The 22,801-nt window shown below is 41.4% G+C and overlaps 1 pseudogene; it reads left to right on the plus strand.

Moving 5' to 3' along the window:
* Positions 1–872: 872 nt before the first annotated feature.
* On the plus strand, positions 873–20,376 carry LOC123752420 (innexin inx2-like; annotated as a pseudogene).
* The last annotated feature ends 2,425 nt before the right edge of the window (positions 20,377–22,801 follow it).

Raw genomic sequence — 22,801 nt, forward strand, 5'->3', positions numbered from 1 at the left:
GTGTGGCACCATCACCTGAGCAGAACCATCACTATGCGACACGTGTGGCACCATCACCTGAGCAGAACCATCACTATGCGACACGTGTGGCACCATCACCTGAGCAGAACCATCACTATGCGACACGTGTGGCACCATCACCTGAGCAGAACCATCACTATGCGACACGTGTGGCACCATCACCTGAGCAGAACCATCACTATGCGACACGTGTGGCACCATCACCTGAGCAGAACCATCACTATGCGACACGTGTGGCACCATCACCTGAGCAGAACCATCACTATGCGACACGTGTGGCACCATCACCTGAGCAGAACCATCACTATGCGACACATGTGGCACCATCACCTGAGCAGAACCATCACTATGCGACACGTGTGGCATCACCAACCGAGCAGAATACATGCTATTAGTATGTGTGAGACGAATGTGTTGTGCAAGAGCTTGCCTCTATGTATCCAGATTGTGTTACTCCTGTGCCTGTTCCACCTGGATATACAACGATAAGTACATTTATGCAATGTATAGAACAATATACAACGTATTCAGCACAATGTACAGTATACAATTCACAGAGAATATTATGCACTCTATAGAGCACAATATTCAACGTATAGGGAAGTGTTACAGTTACTATGGACCAATTCCCGATTTCTTGATGTATAAACCTCTTTAAGTGTGTCCGACCAAGTAGGTAGTATGATTTCAAGAATTGGCTATATAGTGCAATAGAGAGAAAGGGGGGATGAACAACACACTATTCCTTTCACCAATATATTTACAATTAAACCCTTAAATTATAATAAATCGGTAATTACTATACTAATGTACATTAATGTCGCTATCAAACAGAACACTCAAAAGCACTCATGTGCAGTGTTCGCCAACCTAGTGTTTCCTTCGTCCAGTACCTCGTCGACTCGTACTGGGAAACACTGGTGAGTTCACCGTTTACGTGGGCCTGTCCACTGACACAGTCACACGAGGTACCTATACCTCACAATTGCTCCCCAGCTACTCGCTGGCAGAGGACTTCAGCCACATTCTGATCAGGGGTTATGCAAACAACCGTATACAGGGGTAGCTAACCCCTGGCAGAAGCCTTTAGCAAACGGCTAGCAGCACTTCACTACAGGCACCTCACTGTCGTCCATTACTCTCTCAAGCTAATCCCAGGGTACGCCAATCTCTTCCAACACTATATAAATCAACAATTAACACACTGCTCAGATTGGTAGCGGTTTATTTGCTCTTCTTCCAGGACCATGCAGAGCGTACGTGGACTGCCCAAGGTAAACTGCCGTCCTCAGTACAACCACCCCCACACGTCACTTCTGTGGAGATAAAACAACATTAATTAGATGGACAGGGCACTGAGAAACCATGAGATAACACTCACTCACTGGGGAGTTGACATTATGCTCATAACACAACCTAGGTGGCACAGATCTTGATCCGCTACCTCACCAGAGATCGTCCACAACGACCTGTCTGTCTGACTAAGGCAGGAAACCTCAGGCATTTGCTGACATCACGCCACCAGCAATAGATGGCGTTGTCTACGTAGCGTCCAATATCAGGGGAGTTTGAGTTCAGATTCATAGATGGCACTGGAATAGCCACTCCACACTTCGACAGTGGTGACGATACCGTAAAAGGAACAAAATACAACGAACATAACAAAATATACAACGGAGACAGGAGCTCCGTAAATCTATGGCCGGATAACTGAGCCACTCGTCCAGTCACCGAAGATGCTTGGCGATCGGAATACTAACTACTTAAGCATCTCATCCTAACCGGTTCCTAGACCCGGTTAGCCCACAACACAAAGAGGAAACACTTCCACGGAAGTTTCAGAATACAATACAAATACAGAGAAATAGTAGATCAAGAACTTTGCTGTAGTGTAGAGGCACGGTACTTCCTTCACTAAATGACTCTTCCCCTACAGCCTGGCCACAGTCAGGCCACATTCACAATACAGCTCCGTCCGTAGGCTGGGATGTTCTACGTGCTTCGCTTCACCTGGAAGCGGCTGGAGGGAGGCCGTGTGAGCGGCCTGGTCGCCAAGCTCAACCTGCCAGCCCTGAGCCACGACCGCAGGAGAGAGAGGACCAAGTTTGTGATTGAGTACTTGGATCATTACTTCGACCACCACAACGTCTACGCCTACCAGTTCTTCCTGTGCGAGGTACTAAACTTGGTCAACGTCGTCGGGCAGATGTACTTCACTGATAAGTAAGACGCAAATCTGTTTCATTTCTTTTTTTTCTATTCATTAATATAAAATATATGTGATTTTTTTTTAATTTACTTCTAGAGAAATATATGTATGTACTAAAGGGGAGTACCCGGAGCTGCTTGGGTGATGGAGGCAATATCTGCACTACACACTTTCTTAATTGCTGTAATAATCATCAGTACTCACAACCTTCATCACTGTAATAATCATCAGTACCTACTACCTTCATCACTGTAAAAATCATCTGTACTCACTACCTTGATCACTGTAATAATTATTTGTACTCTCTACCTTCATCACTGTAATAATCATCAGTACTCACTACCTTCATCACTGAAATAATCATCTGTACTCACTACCTTCATCACTGTAATAATCATCAGTACTCACTACCTTCATCACTGAGTAGAGAATTTGGTGACAGATAGACCCACCTATGTATGGCAATCAGATAAGAAAATCAGAAGCGGAGTGCAACATAGTGCCACTCCATATTAGGTCACCCAAGGTGTGAGTGGTAGCAGTCAAAAAACAGTGAAGATAGGTATCTATTATGTACCGCTATGACCATGTTCATTTATACAGTAAAGTATGGCAGTATATTTAAGTAAAAAATGAATTTATTTGTATAATAAACACACACAGGTGGGTGCCAGTTATGCCCCCACATTCCTCTATGCGGCAGGTGTAGAACAAGTTCCTCTCAGTAGGGGTGGTCGCCTGTACCCTTCCTCGCACCTAATGACCTTGACTTTACTGTAACAGAGTTCCACACCCAGTCGGGTCGTGTGGGTCTTATATAAGAGTATTAAATTATAAATTTCCCCGAGGGTTAAAAAAATCAAAGAATTTATTAATGCTTTATTAGGTAAAAATCACAAATGATGTGTAAGAAATTAATTATGATAGTTAATAATTGTAGTTATGGATTCCTCACTCTTATTCCTCACTCCCCTCCACCTCCCCATCCTCATCTGAGTAGAATTCTGACGTCTCCCCATCTGTGGTGAGTGGGGGGAGGTCTTGACCCTCCCCTCTCTTGGGGGTGTGGGGTAAGTTAGGTGGTTGCCTTTTGGTTGAGTTTCCTTCTCCCCCACATCTGAAGTGTTCTGGAAAGAGATGAGGGAAATAATTTATAGTGATTAAAGGTTTTTATAGGATTATATCTTTTATTTGAAAAATATTCTATTTCCTCTAAGAACAGCTAGTACATACCTCTCCCCCTGCAGGAGCGACCTTGTGTCCTCTACAGCAGGCATCATCAATTAGGCTACGTAGCAGCATCTTGTTTGGGGCAGACCCCCCATGTAGAATTACTACTCTACAAATGTGGACGGGTCCCAAGAATTGCACTGAAGAAAAAGAGGTAAAATAGAGGATGTACAAACTTTTTATTGTGGGAAAAAAAAAAATCTTTACCAGAAAGTGAGGGTAATACTAACCAGGCCCTTCAAGGACTTCAATCTTCCCTGTAGGTGTTTTTGGAGAGACACCTTCCATTTGTAGGATGAGGAGGTTGGAGGTCTTCTGGGGAGGTTGGGGGGAAGTGGGGTAATCCCCCTTGTTAGGTAGGTTGCCTAGCTAACAAAAATATTCTCTACACCACCTATAAGAACCAACCCCTACACCTCTACAAAATGTCCTAACACAATGATGTTTCATCGGAAAATATCGTCTTGCATAAGCGAGGGCTCGTTTATCACAAAATTTTAAATTAATGCTTGAAAATACATTATGTAAGTAATGTACTGTTGAAGGCAACCCCAGGTGACTTATCCTACGAACAAACATGGTGCAATAGAGCCTGCAGGCAAGAGTAAAAATCACTCTGGAGTCTGTAGCCCATTCCAGACACCTCTGTTATTTTGTTGGTTTTAATAAATCCCTGAAAATAATGTCCATAAGTAACCGCCGACATTGCATAACTATCGAGAAAAAACATTCGATGTTTAACTTTATCTACATAAATAGCTACCCAATATCTCATAGTTAATCTGCTGTGTGATGGTAAAATATTAGTTATGAAGACGATAGGTTTTCTTGATGAGATATTTAAATGTTCTATCTCGTCAGCATTATAACATCCTAGGTAGAGCACTCGATCCCCTAGATTATTTTTTAAATTAATATGTATATCATAACAATTCATTATGTTTTTAAGCTCGCACGTCACATAGAACAGTTCTCTGCCCGTCGATGGATAGTACCCCGGTCGTTTCCCCAAACAGTAAAACCAGTCTGTTATATGTAACACCGCCACCAAATTCAAGCTCCATACGCAAGTTGCCAGATTTCTCCACAGGGAGGGAATCTTTTGTTTGAATGGTGGTTAAGTCAAAGGCAAATATTGATCTCCCCTTATTAAAAGTGTCATAGCCTAGTAGTGAATCACGCTCTAACCCTAACATCTTCAAAGTTTCGTAATAAAGGCAGGAATAATGGTTGTCGAAATCAACACCAATACGGTAAATTGTAAAATTGTTCAAATACATGGCAATATTTTTCAGCTTTGCATTTTCAAAATATAATCCATTACCTTGGTGAAGGCTGGCGAAATAATTCATTGGTACAATTACCATGAATATCTTGTGAGGAATTACTTCGGCCCATGGCTGATCAATTAAGAGACTAGTTTGATTCCCCGCTAGGACATATGTTTTAGAAATGGTTCTATTGAAAGTATAGGTTATGGGGTCAGGGGATGCTAACAGTGAGCTGTTTAAGGCTAGGTAGGCACTTGGGTAGGGGAACACTCGTGTTACCCATAACTTAGCATAATCCATATGCAAGCGATAATTGGAGCCATCGTCCACACTTGTATTTAGCACCCAAGCATGTGGGGAGAGCTCCAATCTTAGATGTACATCTATATTATCTAATATGTATTGGTCTAGGGTTGTTACGTCCAATACTAGGGGAAAACACATTGACAATCCTTTACCTTTTAAATCGGACATAAATTTTTTATCCTTGGCGGCTGCTCCAGTAAAAAATGTATTAGTAAATTCGTTAGGGATTACACCATCATCACTCCAGTCCCTACAAAAGGCTCCAATTCTTCCCAAGGAAGACATTTTTGATGGAGGCTGGGAGGTAATTAATTTAATAAACGACCAATAATTAAAATTAGAATTGGTTTCAACTACCTGCTCTCCTAAAAACACCTGAACACCTTTAAACATGGTATTTGACAACCGATTCACAAATTCCACACAGTCATCCTCTTCCAATTTTGTGGTATCGTCATCTTTGGTTAAAGATACCTTAAAATCTATAACAATATTAGCTAGATCTAAGAAGGCGCCCTGGGTTCCAGGGATGCGGAATTCTAAGTAATTATCCCGCAAACATTGATTAATGGGGAGGTTGACAGGTAGAATGTCTATTTGCTGCGTAGAGGCAATTGAACTTTCCACATTACGTATTCTGTTACTTCTAGGAAATTGGTCAATAATACTGGAGCTATAATATTCTAGTGGTATTTTCACCCCAGCTCCACTTGCTTTCGCCATGATTCCCTCCGAAAGGTGAAGTATGACTGCTTACTATAGGGAAAATACGTCATTTTTATACCCAAGACCTGATTTACATTTTTTTTTTTTTTATTCTTCTAGAGAGTCTTTTAGGTTTCCCGCCGGTTACCAATTTCTTCCCCACAGTCTTAAGAGCATCAATACCGTGAGTTCTCAGAGGGCTCTTTACATCCTGTTTACCACTGGTTAAATCACCAAGAACATTTTTCCCAAAATCGATAGCACTCAGTGTTACAGCTTTCACGAAAAATGGTATGGCCCGTCGAGCCAAGCCAGCCAAGGTTCCAAAAAAAACACCACCAGATCTGAGATAAGGCGCTTGGAATGTACGTATGTCATTCAGGGCTCCCCACCCCTCTCATCCCATGTCTCCTAGAGAGAGGAGAGAAGATCTCTCCGAACTCCTTCTGAGAAGGTGGGTGGAATGGTACACTCATCCCGACACCTCTTCTTATAATAACCGAAGTCGTGGGCAAACACTTCTATATATATTTATATTTATATAGATTATATTACGATACTTTAGGGCGAATATGTAAGACTGCCGTAACCGACCTCCCATCTCCAAAACTAACCATTCACCCAAACTGATCTGTTATTTTAGTACTTACTTTCTCCAACGTGTTAGTATTTAATGTCTTGTACACTAGGGGATGAGCCCCTCTAGAATATGAGTTATGATAATTGATTGCATCTAAGATATTTACAATTTGCCCCCCCGTATCGTTCCGGCTCGATGACCTCACTATAAATGAGTAAATAGTCACAACCTCCGTCATTGTCTGGGGGGAATGAGGCCACGACCTTGGAGGCTGTTGTAATGTCATCTGTTTTTGCCCGATAAATGGTGTATTTGCGACTACTGTCAAATCCAAGTACATTAGCTATTCTGTGTTTAAATTGAAGGCTGAGAGAATATAATGTGCCAGTACCTTCGTTGTTAAGAGTTCAAGCTAGTAATATTCGCTCTAAGGATTGGTCATAGGTAAGGATTGGTTCTCTTTCTGTGAAGTATATTTTGAAATCACTCCTGAAACTTAGTTTCATGTCGGTGATTATTTGCCGACTAAGCTCACTCGTGATGAATGTGATGTTTCTGGATAATATGTTGGTTTTTGGGAGGAAGGTGTAAATAAGGTGTTCTGGGCTTTTAGAAAGAGTTCCACGTTTAAAAGTAGCATAGACATCTATGCCAGACTCCCCCTCATCCTTGATGATAGCATTAATTCGCCTGGGTAGGAGTATGTTGACTAAGGCCACTTCATGTTTAATGGAAGGGTTTATATGTAGTGTGGGGATGGTGTATGTAAATGCTGAACTTGTGTTGTTGTATATATCTTCTTGGTCGAGACTAGTAAGATATATGTAATGTTCCTCGGCCATTGTTTACTATGTACTGATTGGGGGATATATGGGAGAGGGGTTTTTGTATGATGGGGAAATAAAACATCATTACTTATATTTTATTTTATTAAACTACAAAGGAAATATTTGTTTTTTAAAGAACTACAACAGGGGAATTATTCCCACATCAAATTACATATAAAGAACAGCAGCTGTTGGTGCTGCTGTCGCTGCTGCTGCTCCCACCGCTGCTGGAGCTGTTGGTACCGCTGACGCCACTGCCACCGTTGTTGGTGCTGCTGCTGCTGCCACCGCTGGAGCTGCTGTAGATGGTGGTACTGCTGCCGCTGTTGGTACCGCTGACGCCACTGCCACCGTTGTTGGTGCTACTACTGCTGCTGCTACCGCTGGAGCTGCTGTAGATGGTGGTACTGCTGCTGCTGCTGTCGTTGCTGCTGCTGTTACTGTCGGTGGTGGTGCTGTCACCTCTTCTTTTCTAGGGGATGGTTACAGCTTTCGTTGTTTTTTCGGTGGAGAGGATAACAGGAATATTTCCTGTGACTCTCCGTCGAGGATGGTGTCGATACGATGATTTGTGTGGGTGGTCGAAGTCGATAGTGGTTTCGATCCGTCGTTTGGCTGCGGTAGATGTTGTGGGTGGAGGTGGAGCGGTGGTGGAGGTGGAGCTGGAAGAGTACTCTTGTAGATGTCTCTTCTTCCTGGGGGTAGCTGGTGGTGCTGGTGGTGTAGAACGAGAAGAGCTTCCTGGGGTGGTGGCACCCTCCCCCACCACTGCATCTAGGGTGATAGTTTTACTATCACCCTCTCCTCTGGGATCATCGATCGGGAGGGGTACCATTGATGGGGTAACAGCAGTGGGGCGTTTGAGGATTACCAGCTCCTTGTTATGCTTGCTCAGTTTGTGATTCAGGAAAACTTGGCTTATTAGGCAAATCGGGCCTTGAATAGTAGGCTGAGAAGTGAGTTCTGGCTACTAGGTACGACATATATATATATATATATATATATATATATGTATGTCGTACCTAGTAGCCAGAACGCACTTCTCAGCCTACTATGTAAGGCCCGATTTGCCTAATAAGCCAAGTTTTCATGAATTAATTGTGTTTCGACTACCTAACCTACCTAACCTAACCTAACCTAACTTTTTCGGCTACATAACCTAACCTAACCTATAAAGATAGGTTAGGTTAGGTAGGGTTGGTTAGGTTCGGTCATATATCTTCGTTAATTTTAACTCCAATAAAAAAAAATTTACCTCATACATAATGAAATGGGTAGCTTTATCATTTCATAAGAAAAAAGTTAGAGAAAATATATTAATTCAGGAAAACTTGGCTTATTAGGCAAATCGGGCCTTGCATAGTAGGCCGAGAAGTGCGTTCTGGCTACTAGGTACGACATATATATATATATATATATGTCGTACCTAGTAGCCAGAACTCACTTCTCAGCCTACTATGCAAGGCCCGATTTGCCTAATAAGCCAAGTTTACCTGAATTAATATATTTTCTCTAATTTTTTTCTTATGAAATGATAAAGCTACCCATTTCATTATGTATGAGGTCAATTTTTTTTTATTGGAGTTAAAATTAACGTAGATATATGACCGAACCTAACCAACCCTACCTAACCTAACCTAACCTATCTTTATAGGTTAGGTTAGGTTAGGTAGCCGAAAAAGTTAGGTTAGGTTAGGTTAGGTAGGTTAGGTAATCGAAAAACAATTAATTCATGAAAACTTTGCTTATTAGGCAAATTGGGCCTTGCATATTAGGCTGAGAAGTGCGTTCTGGCTACTAGGTACGACATATATATATATATATGTCGTACCTAGTAGCCAGAATGCACTTCTCAGCCTACTATGCAAGGCCCAATTTGCCTAATAAGCCAAGTTTTCATGAATTAATGGTTTTTCATCTACCTAACCTACCTAACCTAACCTAACCTAACGTTTTCGGCTACCTAACCTAACCTAACCTATAGAGATAGGTTAGGTTAGGTTAGGTAGGGTTGGTTAGGTTCGGTCATATATCTACGTTAATTTTAACTCCAATAAAAAAAAATTGACCTCATACATAATGAAATGGGTAGCTTTATCATGTCATAAGAAAAAAATTAGAGAAAATATATTAATTCAGGAAAACTTGGCTTATTAGGCAAATCGGGCCTTGCATAGTAGGCTGAGAAGTGCGTTCTGGCTATTAGGTACGACATATATATATATATATATATATATATATATATATATATATATATATATATATATATATATATATATATATATATATATATATGTCGTACCAAGTAGCCAGAACTCACTTCTCAGCCTACTATTCAAGGCCCGATTTGCCTAATAAGCCAAGTTTTCCTGAATTTATATATTTACTATATTTTTTTCTTATGAAATGATAAAGCAACCCTTTTCTCTATGTATGAGGTCAATGTTTTTTTATTGGAGTTAAAATTAACGTAGATATATGACCAAACCTAACCAACCCTACCTAACCTAACCTAACCTATATTTATAGGTAAGGTTAGGTTAGGTAGCCAAAAAAAGCTAGGTTAGGTTAGGTTAGGTAGGTTAGGTAGACGAAAAAACATTAATTCATGAAAACTTGGCTTATTAGGCAAATCGGGCCTTGAATAGTAGGCTGAGAAGTGCGTTCTGGCTATTAGGTACGACATATATATATATATATATATATATATATATATATATATATATATATATATATATATATATATATATATATATATATATATATATATATATATATATATATATATATATATATGAAAATTCGTGTTAGAATTATTAATCTTACTTTTTCGGTCATATTTAATAATAATATATATATATTGTGACGATAATCTCCTTCAAGAGATTGAGCCTGCTCTTCCCTCCTAAGTTCGTCGCTATATACAACTAATATGGAAGAAATATCCAACAAATACAACACCAAGGTTTGCCAGAGAGCAAACGTATGCAGCACCAGGAACACCTGCTCCCCCCGCCACTCAAATCACCAAACTACCTGTTCGTCGCCTGCTCATCGCTGATTGGCTGCGTGTCCAGTTGCACCTGCCCTCCACCCGCCACACTACCTGATGTCTGGGGCCACACGACCTACAGACCTCAGAATATCCAGTGCTTTCAACAAGTTAACACGTCTCGTTGGTAGACTAAGCTCTGGCTTACGTGTACTAAGAGAGGTGGCAGCTTAAAGCCAATATTCCTGCACCTATTATCTGATTGTATATTGTTCACTTGTTATTACTCACTTGTCTTAACGTAACTTTTCATTTTGTCATTTGATTATTCTTATTATTTTGATTGATTGATTTTATGTTCCAATTTGTATGTCCATTTTATTCATGTTTTGCTTTTCTAACGTAATTAAAATCTCATTGTTAAATTTACTTGTGTTTTGTGTGTCTTCCCATTACCTTGCCACAGACGAAGTTCCAGATTTTTTTCTTTTTGTTTCTATATGTGACAAGGCCATACCCCTAGCTTTTGAAACAGCCAAACACCAACGCATTACCGTCACAATATATATATATATATATATATATATATATATATATATATATATATATATATATATATATATATATATATATATATATGTATATTTATTTATGTATTTATTTATTTATTTATTCTAGGTAAAGCGTTATCGTGATGGCCCAAGTTGGTGATATTTGTAGAATTTGTGGATGGGCCTCATCACATCTTTTCGTTCATAGGTGTTATAAATGCCTCTTCTGCGGGAAAACTGCATGTGTGCAGTCTAGTGGCGAACACAGGAGAACCTGTGCTGGAGGTATGACCTTATTTTATTTATTTAATTATTTATTTATTTATTTATTTATTTATTTATTTATTTATTTATTTATTTATTTATTTATTTATTTATGGATATTTATTTCAAAATGAGAAATATTAAGATGGTTTATTCTATCTCCATCAGTGTGGGAGAGTGAGTGCATATATTTGATACACTTTTTCCTTTGATAGAAGGTAAACATCGCTCGCCTTCCCTTCCTACCAGAGAGGATGGGTTCATGTGTCTCATGTGTGGAAATAGCACCTTGAGACCTCACCACACATTCGCTTGTGATAGTTGTGGGACCTCTCTGTGTGAGGACTTCACCTCTGAACATCTACAAACATGCTCCCGAGGTGAGTGAATAAACCCTCCACCTTTATTTCTCTTAAGAACCTTTTTGAGAACTTATGTCATGGGGTTTAGCATGGGGGTGTTCCCTTTTATTATTATTATTATTATTATTATTATTATTATTATTATTATTATTATTATTATTATTTTCCAGGGGTGATTCAGAGGCAGGTAGGAGAGGAACATGACAAAGCACAGCCTGACAATAACCCCTTAGGGGGCGGTGGGGAGGGGGGAGAGGAAGTGATGAGTGATGATGATGATGATGATGATGATGGTGGTGGTGGTGATAGTGGTGACATCTCTCAGCCAGGCCCTAGTGATCTTAGACCTCATGACAACAATCGAGATAATGACCTAATTAGTGATGAAAATTTCCCAGTGAGAAGAGGATGTTGTAGACACTCCCCACTTAATTAATAGGGTGGGGGTCATGGGGGATCTCTTTACTAGGATGGAATATTCCATCCCCTCAGCCTTCGCCACAGACCCTATAGGACTCCTAAGCAACTTTAGGGACTATTACATATCTGAAATAGAGAATTACATGAATTCTCTTGGTGGGCATGGCAATTTTACTTCATCATTAAAAATCCTTCTCGAAGTGAAGGTTTTAAAACAAGGACTCACAGAAGATGATGACTTTATGGAACACTTCATAACAACACCTGCTAGACTGGTAACTCTTGAGGATGTGGGTAATCTTATTGATAGCTGGATGGGTTATATGATTACACGACTGGAGGATCTCCTTTCAGAAACAGAGGGGAGTGGTTTCATACTATATAATGTCGATTTCCTCAAAATCGTCATCTGTAATGCTAGTCTAAGGTTAGTTTTGGGGTATTATGTCCCTTATCCCCCCTTTCTAAGGGGGCGGTATGAGGTCTTCAACCCAAACCCTGCCGGTAACAATAAAACATGCATTATTCAGTGCATTGCTGCTTTTCTGGCATCACAACAAGGGTGGAAGTGGAGACGTATAGGGAGACTTGTAGAGTCTCACTCTAGGATTAGGAAAATGGTCAAATACGACAATTTATCCTTCCCTCTCTCGTGGGAGGATATCTCTAAATTGGAGAATAGAAATAAACTATCCATTTTTTTGTATTCAATACACAAACATACAGACGGCGTCTATCACGTCTCTCTTTGTCGTCGTGGTAGCAGACAGTACTCGGTCATAGTTCCTTTATTGTTGTTGTTTGTTGTTGTTAAAGATTCGCTACCTGGAACAAATTTCCAAGTAGCACGGGCTATGGTGAGCCCGTAGGCCTTCCTTTATTGTTATTGGGAGAATCTCATGTGGCCCTTATTAAGGAGTTTGACAAGTTCCTATGGAACTTTACTCGCAGCCACAGGTGAAAGACAGTCTTCTGTAGAAACTGTCTTTCAGAATATCAAAATTCATCAGAGCTATCAAATCACATATTTTCCTGCGACATCACACAGAAAATTATTTATCCTCAGGAGGTGGACACACTCCATTTTAAAAATACGGGAAAAGGTTACCCCCCTTCCCATGTGGGGTATTTTGATTTTGAGTGCGGGACAGTGTCACACATTTCATGCAGCGAGTTGCTACCAAATGGGAAATTATCAGATCCACACTCCCCCATTACGAAATAGACTTGTCTCTTGAGGATATGGTCCATTTTCGGAGACAGGCTCACTGTCAGTTTTGTGAGGAGGTATTTACCCTCACCAATTTCAAGGTTCAACATCATAATCACCTTAGGGGAAAAGCTCAATTATATTGGAGCTCTATGTAATTACTGCAACCTTCGCCACAAGAATTCTCTAGAGACTTTAGTCCTAATTGCTCACAATATGTCTTATGACATGGGCTTAATTTTGAGGGAGTTTGCCATGGGTTCAAATATTAAGAGCAATATCCTCATGAGACAGGGGACGAAATATCTTAAGGTAGAAAAAGGGAAGCTTAAATTTCTTGATTCACTGGCTTTTATTACAGGTAGTCTTTCATCCCTAGCAAAGACCCACATTGATTCAGGCAGCCCCTTAACATTCACTCACTCAATGATATAAGGTTTGCCCAAAAAGAGTCACCACCTTCTCTTAAAGGGTTAGCAGTTTTTCCCTTATGAATATACCACAAAAATCAGCTGCTTTAATGACACAACACTCCCCCCTATTGAAATGTTTTACAGCTCCCTAAACAAATCAGGTATAACTTTGGAAGAATATAGTCATTCTAAATTAGTATGGGAGGCAACAGGGTGTAGGACATTAAAAGACTACCTCCTTATTTATTTGAAGTGTGACGTTGGTTTACTGGCTGACATTTTAACCCACCACAGGGTAATTCTAAATGATATCTATTCATTAGAAATGACACATTGCTGCAGCCTTCCGGGCTACTCCTACGACTGCTTCTTGAAAAGCAGCAAAATATCGTTGGAGTTAAGTGCAGATGTGACGTTGCACAATCTCATATCACAAAACATACGAGGGGGTTTTACAACTGCAGTTAGGAGTTACGCCAGAGCTAACAACCGCTATATCAACCCACCTTTTAACCCCCAGGAGGATAGATCTTCATTCTTACTGTATTTAGACTTCAACTCACTTTATGGGAGTTGTATGACTAAGAAATTGCCCTATGGGGGGCTAAGGAGACTATCATCTGATGAGAAGAACTCCTTCATTAGTGGAGGGAAGATAATGACAGAACAGCCATTCTCTTCTAACAAAGGGTACTGGCTATTAATTGACACCAAACACATTAGACCTGAAATAGCTAGACTAACAGACGATCTACCTCTTTGTTTACACCATAGGGGGATAAGTATGACGGATATCTCGCCATTTAGTAGGGGACTTCTGGAAACAAATAACATTACAAATCTCCGTAAAAAAAAATATTAAACTGGTTGGAGATCATCTCCCCAAGAAACATTATTTCATATCTCTTCACCTTTTACAGTTATTTATTGAGATAGGACTTGAAATAGAGACTATACATGCAATTTACGAGTTCCGCCAGTCAGATTTTATGGCAGAATTTGTTAACACAAACGTTAACAATAGAAATGCCTCCATCAGTAACGATAGGAAAACACTTTTTAAATTATTAACAAATAGTGTTTTCGGTAAAACACTATTGAACCCAGCCCATTATGCCATTGACAAGAAACTAGTGACTTAAGCTAGGGTCTTTTTACGATAGGTGAAGAATCCACGCTTTAAACGTATGGTGCATTTAGGTGACAATAAATTATTGTCTGTCAGTTCCAGACCATTTATTAAAATTACTCATCCTAATTACATTGGGTTCTAGGTTCTTGAGCTAGCAAAATACAGTTTGTACCATTTTTGGTACAGGGTACTTAAGATGCACTATACTGATAGGGTACAACTGCTGTATAGTGATACAGACAGCTTCATTTTTAGCTTACTAGCTGAAGATGTCTTTAACAAGATGGGGAAAGAACCCCTTAGCTTGTGGATGGATACCAGTAATTTTCCTGAAACTCACCCCTTGTATGATCCTTCTAAAAAGGGTGTTTTAGGGCTGTTAAAGTCAGAGGTTTCAGACAGACACATCCTTGAAGTTGTGGCACCCAAGCCCAAAATGTATAGTGTGCTTTTGCTTGACAATAAAAATTCCATCACCGCTAAGGGTATTCCCCGAGCTGTGCAAAAATCTTTAACACACAACCACTTTAAAGAGACCCTACACAGTAATGGAGTAGTAAATACTTTCCATTATTCACAAATCAGGAACGTAGGGGGGGGGGGGGCAGATGGCAACCACATTCAATACAAAGAGGGGTTTAAGTGCATTTGATGATAAGCGCTTTTACCTAAATAAATACACTAGCCTAGCATATGGACACCCAGACATACCACCGGATTCCCACCCCAACGAATGTCCACCGAGAGTGAAGGTGGTGACGTCATTGAGCCACAAGGTGAGGAAGGACAACACCCCACCAGCGAGAGTGAACCCTATGACGTCAGCAGCCCCATACCTGAGGAAGAGCCACTACACTACATTCACTCTCTGGGTGATGATGAGTCATCATCTTCATCCCACGGGGAGGAGGGGGTGGAAGACCCCACAATGGACCTGTGGGCACGGAGGAGGGCCCTTGTTAGGAAGTATTATGAAGGGGGAGATGACTTACATTATGATTATGTTTAACCTTATGTACTTTGTTAATATAATCTATACATCATATGGGTTATTTCTTTTCACCTTCTTTTAAGTATGTAACCTTAAAATATAACCAACTTAAAAACAACTAAGGGATGTAGGTCCCTCTTATGGTATAGTCAAGGTCATCACGCACGAGGAAGGGTGGTGAGGGGGAGGACCACCCCTACTGAGAGGATCCTGTTTTTTACACCTGTCCCATAGAGGAAAGTGGGGGCGTAACTGCCGCTCACCTGTGTGTGTTTATTATACAAATAAATTAATTTTTTACTTAAATATACTGCCATACTTTACTGTATAAATGAACATGATCATAGCGGCACATAATAGATACCTATCTTCACTGTTTTTCGACTGCTACCACCCACACCTCTGATGACCTAATATGGAGTGGCTCTATGTGGCACTCCGCTTCTGATTTTCTTATCTGATTGCCATACATAGGTGGGTCTATCTGTCACCAAAATATCTACTTCACTGTAATAATCATCAGTACTCACTACCTTCATCACTGTATCCAAAATGAAAACTAGAGGTATCTACTCTGTACCTAATGAACTTGGGACAAAATTCATTTAATGGTAAATATTAAGAAAGTTCACATCACACTTAACTTTATTACTTTATAGTAGTTCTTTTAAAGTATGAGCTCTGTTCGAAGTTCGTAAAGTTCGTAACGTTTGAAACGTAACGTTGGGTGTATGGGGAAAACGCATCCAACACCAATCCTTAAACACCATACCTGTGTACATATGCGCCTCTCACTATACAGGTTTGCCTCTTAGGCCAATTGCCTCCTCTGGTGTTAAGGATCACCGGGAAGAAATGGCCAGCTCCCTTCCCCTATTACTTACGGGTATTTCACTGTTCTGACTTATAATTCACATCGACTAGATCTCAACATCTTAGAATCTATTTGTATTGCGACAATGAGACCTGAGTTGAAGAACTTCCAGTCCTTAGCTCAATTGTTAGCATTCTGAACGGCGTTTTCTCAAATATTGCTCTTAGGTCTTTCCATGTTTAAATGTTTTTGTTGTAAATAATATTTTTTGTGTATATTTCCATTTAAGTAAAAATTGTCTTAGATTTTTAATTGGTTGTTTAATTGCTTAATGTGTTCAAGCAGCTTCAAGTAATATTAACCATCCACTATATTCAGGTTCTTGGGGTTTGGGTTTGCCAAGTACAGACCGAGGGTCTTAAGCAATACCCAAGACTCAATGAAACGTGTGGACCCCATGGAGGAGATCTTCCCCAAGCTGGCCAAGTGCACCTTCCACAACTTCGGTCCTTCAGGGACCATCATACGACACGTGGCGGAAAATCCGACACCATTTAATAATATTACATACAATAGGCAGATAATATTGCTGCTGTGTTGTATACACAAGTTACCCATAGAAAATGTAGCTTGAAGTGGAATTTTCCACCAATAGAAAACGGGATATCATTGCCACATGGTACTATAAATTCACCAGCTATTCTATTGAGAATTATTCTTAAATACAGTAGTCTTTGGACTTTGAATCATAAAATATTATACCATAAAAACATCTCATTTGAATTAACTTAATTATCAGTATCAAAATAGAGTAAATGTGATCCTTCTATCACTTATTGTTATTGGACAAGGAGAGCCAAGGCATCAGTAGGTGGAGAGGTCAGCCATTGTTTTTTAAGACCAGAGACGCTGGGGAGCAAATTCAGCTCCTATAAATTCTCTTGGACGAAGTGTTATGGAGATCAAATTAGTGTTCTTCCATCATCAACATGCTGTCAACATAAACAAGGGAAGTGTCTTACCGAAACCCGTTTATCTAATCATTTCTGGCCAGTTAATGTTAGGTAGATAAAGGGCGAGCCGGTTAGCACGAGAGAAAGCCTCTAATTATAGGTAATTAAGCCTTGGTCCTTATCATATATAATATTCAGTGTTTTCTCTGATATAGCTGTCATATATTAGGATTCTGGCTTTACAGCTAGTACCCTTTGACAGGAACAAGAAGAGGAAGCAAGAATTAATCTTGGAATATCAGTTACTTGGGGTGATGGAAGCTAGCCTCTCACGAGGATAATTTGGTGTCTACATCCTAGTTATACCTGGTGAACTAAGCCTACTGTACAATAAGATAAGGCACCCCCAATTTTATATACTAATATATGTAGTTTGATTGGCTGCATATATATAAATTTAATATGAACCCCCCCTAATGTGTCAGGATCGATTTGTGAGAAATATTGCAGAAATACAGTCCACTTAACATCATACAAATTGCTATCGAAATATATAAATTAACGTAAATATAAATTCTATATAAATTCATATAAATGAAATAAGTATAAATCTCACAGGTCGGTTCCCACAACACGACGCTCTCTGCGTCCTCCCGCTCAACATCCTCAACCAGAAGATCTTCGTCTTTCTCTGGTTCTGGTGAGTGCCTTCTGTTTGTGTGCTTCTAATGGGTTGTTTGGGCTTGTCCTTGTGTGCATGGCTGAGGTTGTTAATGGGGCAGGTTATGTGATATGCGTTGTAATTTTATTTGGTTTAAACGTATTCTGATCAGTTATCTGCTTGTAAATGATGGCTGGGAAGTGATACCTTAATGTTCTGCGTGCTTCATGGAGACGCTTACAGACAAGTGCTGTAATGTTGAGGATCTGGTGATCTGTACACCTGTAATGTATCGGAAATTGAGAAGGAAAGGAAATTAATAATGAAGGGTGAGGATTTGTGGTCAGGGAGGTAGAGAGGTGGAAGGGAGGTGGGAGGAGTACGAGAAGGAGTCTGGGAGTAACGAGGAGTGTGGTCAGGTGAAAGGGAAAGTTGGAAAAGAAAGGTGAGAGAGACTGAGAATACAGAGAGGAGTAGAAACGAGAAGTAAAAGATAGAAAGGGCTACTAATATCCATTCTAAACTCAGTACATGCAAGACAAGGAATGGAACTTGTCTGTATCACAAAAGTATCAAAGATAATGTTAGAGGTTAGCATGTATCAACCAGAATGCAAGAACCTTTAAGTCAATAAACTCAGAGTTCTCCACACTCTAGCTTGCAATATATCAGAAAATCCAAGATCTAGGGAACACAATTAAAGTCAGATTAAAAAGTTAATCAAGTAAATATTTAACATGATAAGTATCATAATTCAAGAAATCGAACTTAATGTTCTTTATGTCAGGATAAATGTACTATGTGAGTCACCACACAAGACACTTGAGAACACTACGGCTGTCTGCACCTGAAAATCACACAATACCTTCAGTGGGGATCACACCAAATTTGTCACCTTACAGTTCAACTCACCAAGTGTCTGAGCCTAAGTTAGATAGAGAGGGGGTTAATAGGCAGAGTCCCCACCGTCCGGCCTACAACATGGTCACGGCTGCTGTTCAATCGTCCAGCCTCGCTGTCTGCTCTGTTCTCTGGTGATGCTCTATGCTCTCGAATGTACAGTTCCCTGGGTATTTATGAGGGAACCCTGGAGCTAGCTCTGCCTACTAAGTAGATAGCCTCAGGACATCTACCTACCACGCCTAAACAGCGGCTTGTTTGTTGAAAAGACACCACCAACCGTCTGCAATTATCAGCTTAGCAGAAGCAAGGTCAATTCACACGACCTTACCCCTGGTGAACTTGAAGTCATTAACACTTTAGAGGTGTGGATTTTTAATTACTACAGACCGACAGTCTGGCGCCTCAAATCCTGTCTGGCTGACTCATGTTTTAACATAAAATATAATTCAACTAAACACCTTTATAGTGTCACACACTGATCCATTCATGGATTATTTATTAGATGCTCATCATTTGACTGAGTCATATATATGCCAACTAAGGCATCTAATTATCTGATGAAAGCCTAAAGTTTACATTTCAGGAGACTTGATTCAACTTGAAACAACAAGCAGTAAATACAATTAGGTCCCAACAATGTTAAAGGATAATAAGGATTGATCAACGAGAGCGATCAGACAGTATGACTAGGTATGCATCATGGAGTCGAGCGGTCATGCATATTCTGCCACAGAGTCGTGACCCTGAAGCTTAAGCTTGGTGTGTGTGTTGCAGGTTTGTGATTGTGGCTGTCATCTCGACTCTGGGGCTCTCCTACCGCCTGGCCACCTTCACCCCCCACCGTCCGCCACCTGCTCCTGCGAAGTCGCTCGCGCCTGGCCTCCTCAGAGAAGGTGAAGGCTATATCACGAAGGTGTTACATAGGTGACTAGTTCCTCCTCTACATGATAGGTGCGTGAAGCGTCTCGCCTCTATACAGTGTTTCAGGCATCATCACACCTGACCACAGCTGGAAAAACTTATCCAAAAGTTATCATTCACTTCTCTTAATGTTTACGATTCAATGTGCTTCTTGAGAGAAATTTAAGCTAAAGGATCCTTGTAAGTGAACCTTAAAATCTATGAACATATACAAATTATTGAAATTCTGTAAATAGATGAATGTTATGCAGCTGCTGTATTATATAGTTGTCATTTAGAGGTAAACAAATCCTCGAATATTAGTAAACAACATTTACTTTTGTAAATTAAAATAATTATAGCACACCTCTTTGTAGTCACACATATGTTTGGCTTAAAAGTATTGCTTTCCTCTCTTTAGTCATATATGTTTAAGTAATATATATAACTTACCCCTCTGCAGCCACATGTTTGTGTAATATATATAACTTGCCTCTCTGTTGTCACATGTTTGTGTCATAAATATAGCTTACCTCTCTGTAGTCATGTCTATTAATGTTACAATTTTGTTTTTTCAGCTAAGAATATGGATCCGTTTACCTTTAATGACTTCATTAACGACATAATGCCGACTTTAGTGAACATGGAACACGTCTCCTAGAGTTTTGTCTCCCATATGGTGAACCCACCATACTTGCTATGGTGAACCCACCATACTTGCTATGGTGGACCCACCATACTTGCTATGGTGGACCCACCATACTTGCTATGGTGGACCCACCATACTTGCTATGGTGGACCCACCATACTTGCTATGGTGGACCCACCATACTTGCTATGGTGGACCCACCATACTTGCTATGGTGGACCCACCATACTTGCTATGGTGGACCCACCATACTTGCTATGGTGGACCCACCATACTTGCTATGGTGGACCCACCATACTTGCTATGGTGGACCCACCATACTTGCTATGGTGGACCCACCATACTTGCTATGGTGGACCCACCATACTTGCTATGGTGGACCCACCATACTTGCTATGGTGGACCCACCATACTTGCTATGGTGGACCCACCATACTTGCTATGGTGGACCCACCATACTTGCTATGGTGGGTCCACCATACAACCTTCCCTATTGTAGGCTCAGAATACTGTCGTCCCTTTGGTGTTACCACCATACAAGCTTCTCAATGGCGGACCTACCATACTTCCTTCACCATGGTGGCCTCACCATATCTGCTTCCCTACTGTAGGCTCAGCATGCAGGCTACTCTATGGTGGCACCACCATACAGGCTTCCTCATGGTGGTCCGAAATTTCCTCCATCACCATAGTGGCCCCACCTTATCTGATTTACATGGTAGACCCACCATATAGGCTTCCCTGTGGTACCACCATCGTACAAGCTTCCAAATAGTGGACCCACCATACCCCCTTCACCATGTTGGTTCCACCATATCTGCTTTCCACTGGCAGCATCATAATTTCTTTATTATTATAGCAGCCTCACCATACCCTCTATGGTGAGGCCTCACACTATGGTGACCCCAGTATACCTACTACACCATGGTGGGCACACCATACCTACTACACCATGGTGGGCACACCATACCTACTATACCATGGTGGGCACACCATACCTACTACACCATGGTGGGCACACTATACCTACTACACCATGGTGGGCACACCATACCTACTACACCATGGTGGGCACACCATACCTACTATACCATGGTGGGCACACCATACCTACTACACCATGGTGGGCACACTATACCTACTACACCATGGTGGGCACACCATACCTACTACACCATGGTGGGCACACCATACCTACTTTACCATGGGACCCGAATAATCCGGCTTCAACCTATCAGCTCCACAATACCCTCTACAATGTACTATGATGGCTCCGTTATACGGTAATCACCACACCGGCCCAACCATGAGAGGACGTGCCACAGTTCCTACTTAACCATTCATTGTACCTAATAACTATTTCACTGAGGCTTCTCCACAATGCCCATTTTACCATGGTGCCTTGCCATAACAATACCGTGTATTTCCCTAAATATTTCATAATCACTGCTGTCGAACTCTGGTTAATTTCCCAAATCTTCAATGGTGTGTTTAAGCCAGCAGCTGTTGGTAACCAAGCACAGCCGCCTCACCACTGATGTGCCACCATGAGAGGTACACTATTGGTGCCTCTCAAAAGTAACATTCCACCTGTGTGGCGCCTCATCATGGCTGACATATTACTCATTCCCCATCATAGCTGATACACCATGGTTACTCCATCATGGCAGCTCTTGCGTTAGACTACTTAAGCCTTCTCTCTCATCACTGACGATCCACCATGTCTATTGCACTTCTGATGCCCCACTATGGCTGGTACTCCTCTGCTGCCCCCACCATGGCTGGTACCCCTCTGCTGCCCCACCATGGCTGGTACCCCTCTGCTGCTCCACCAAGGCTGGTGCCCCTCTGCTGCCCCACCATGGCTGGTACCCCTCTGCTGCCCCACCAAGGCTGGTACCCCTCTGCTGCCCGCACCACGGCTGGTACCCCTTTGCTGCCCCCACCACGGCTGGTACCCCTCTGCTGCCCCACCATGGCTGGTGCTCCTCTGCTGCCCCACCATGGCTGGTACCCCTCTGCTGCCCCACCATGGCTGGTACCCCTCTCCTGCTCCACCATGGCTGGTACCCCTCTCCTGCTCCACCATGGCTGGTGCCCCGCTGCTGCCCCACCATGGCTGATACCTCTCAGCTGCCCCACCATAGCTGGCACCCCTCTGCTGCTTTACCATAACTGATACCCCTCTGCTGCCCCACCATGGCTGATACCCCTCTGCTGCTCCACCGAGGCTGGTACCCCTCTGCTGCCCCACCATGGCTGGTGCCCCTCTGCTGCCCCACCATGGCCTGTACCCCTCTGCTGCCCCACAATGGCTGGTACCCCTCTGCTGCCCCACCATGTTTGCACTTCAGAGAGTACTCAACCATGGTATAGTCCCTGTACTGTCCAACCATGGCCACGAGGCCAACTGGCTGCTCCCCCATAACTCACATCA

This window comes from Procambarus clarkii, chromosome 4 (assembly GCF_040958095.1).
Source record: "Procambarus clarkii isolate CNS0578487 chromosome 4, FALCON_Pclarkii_2.0, whole genome shotgun sequence".
In the NCBI taxonomy this organism is placed as follows: domain Eukaryota; kingdom Metazoa; phylum Arthropoda; class Malacostraca; order Decapoda; family Cambaridae; genus Procambarus; species Procambarus clarkii.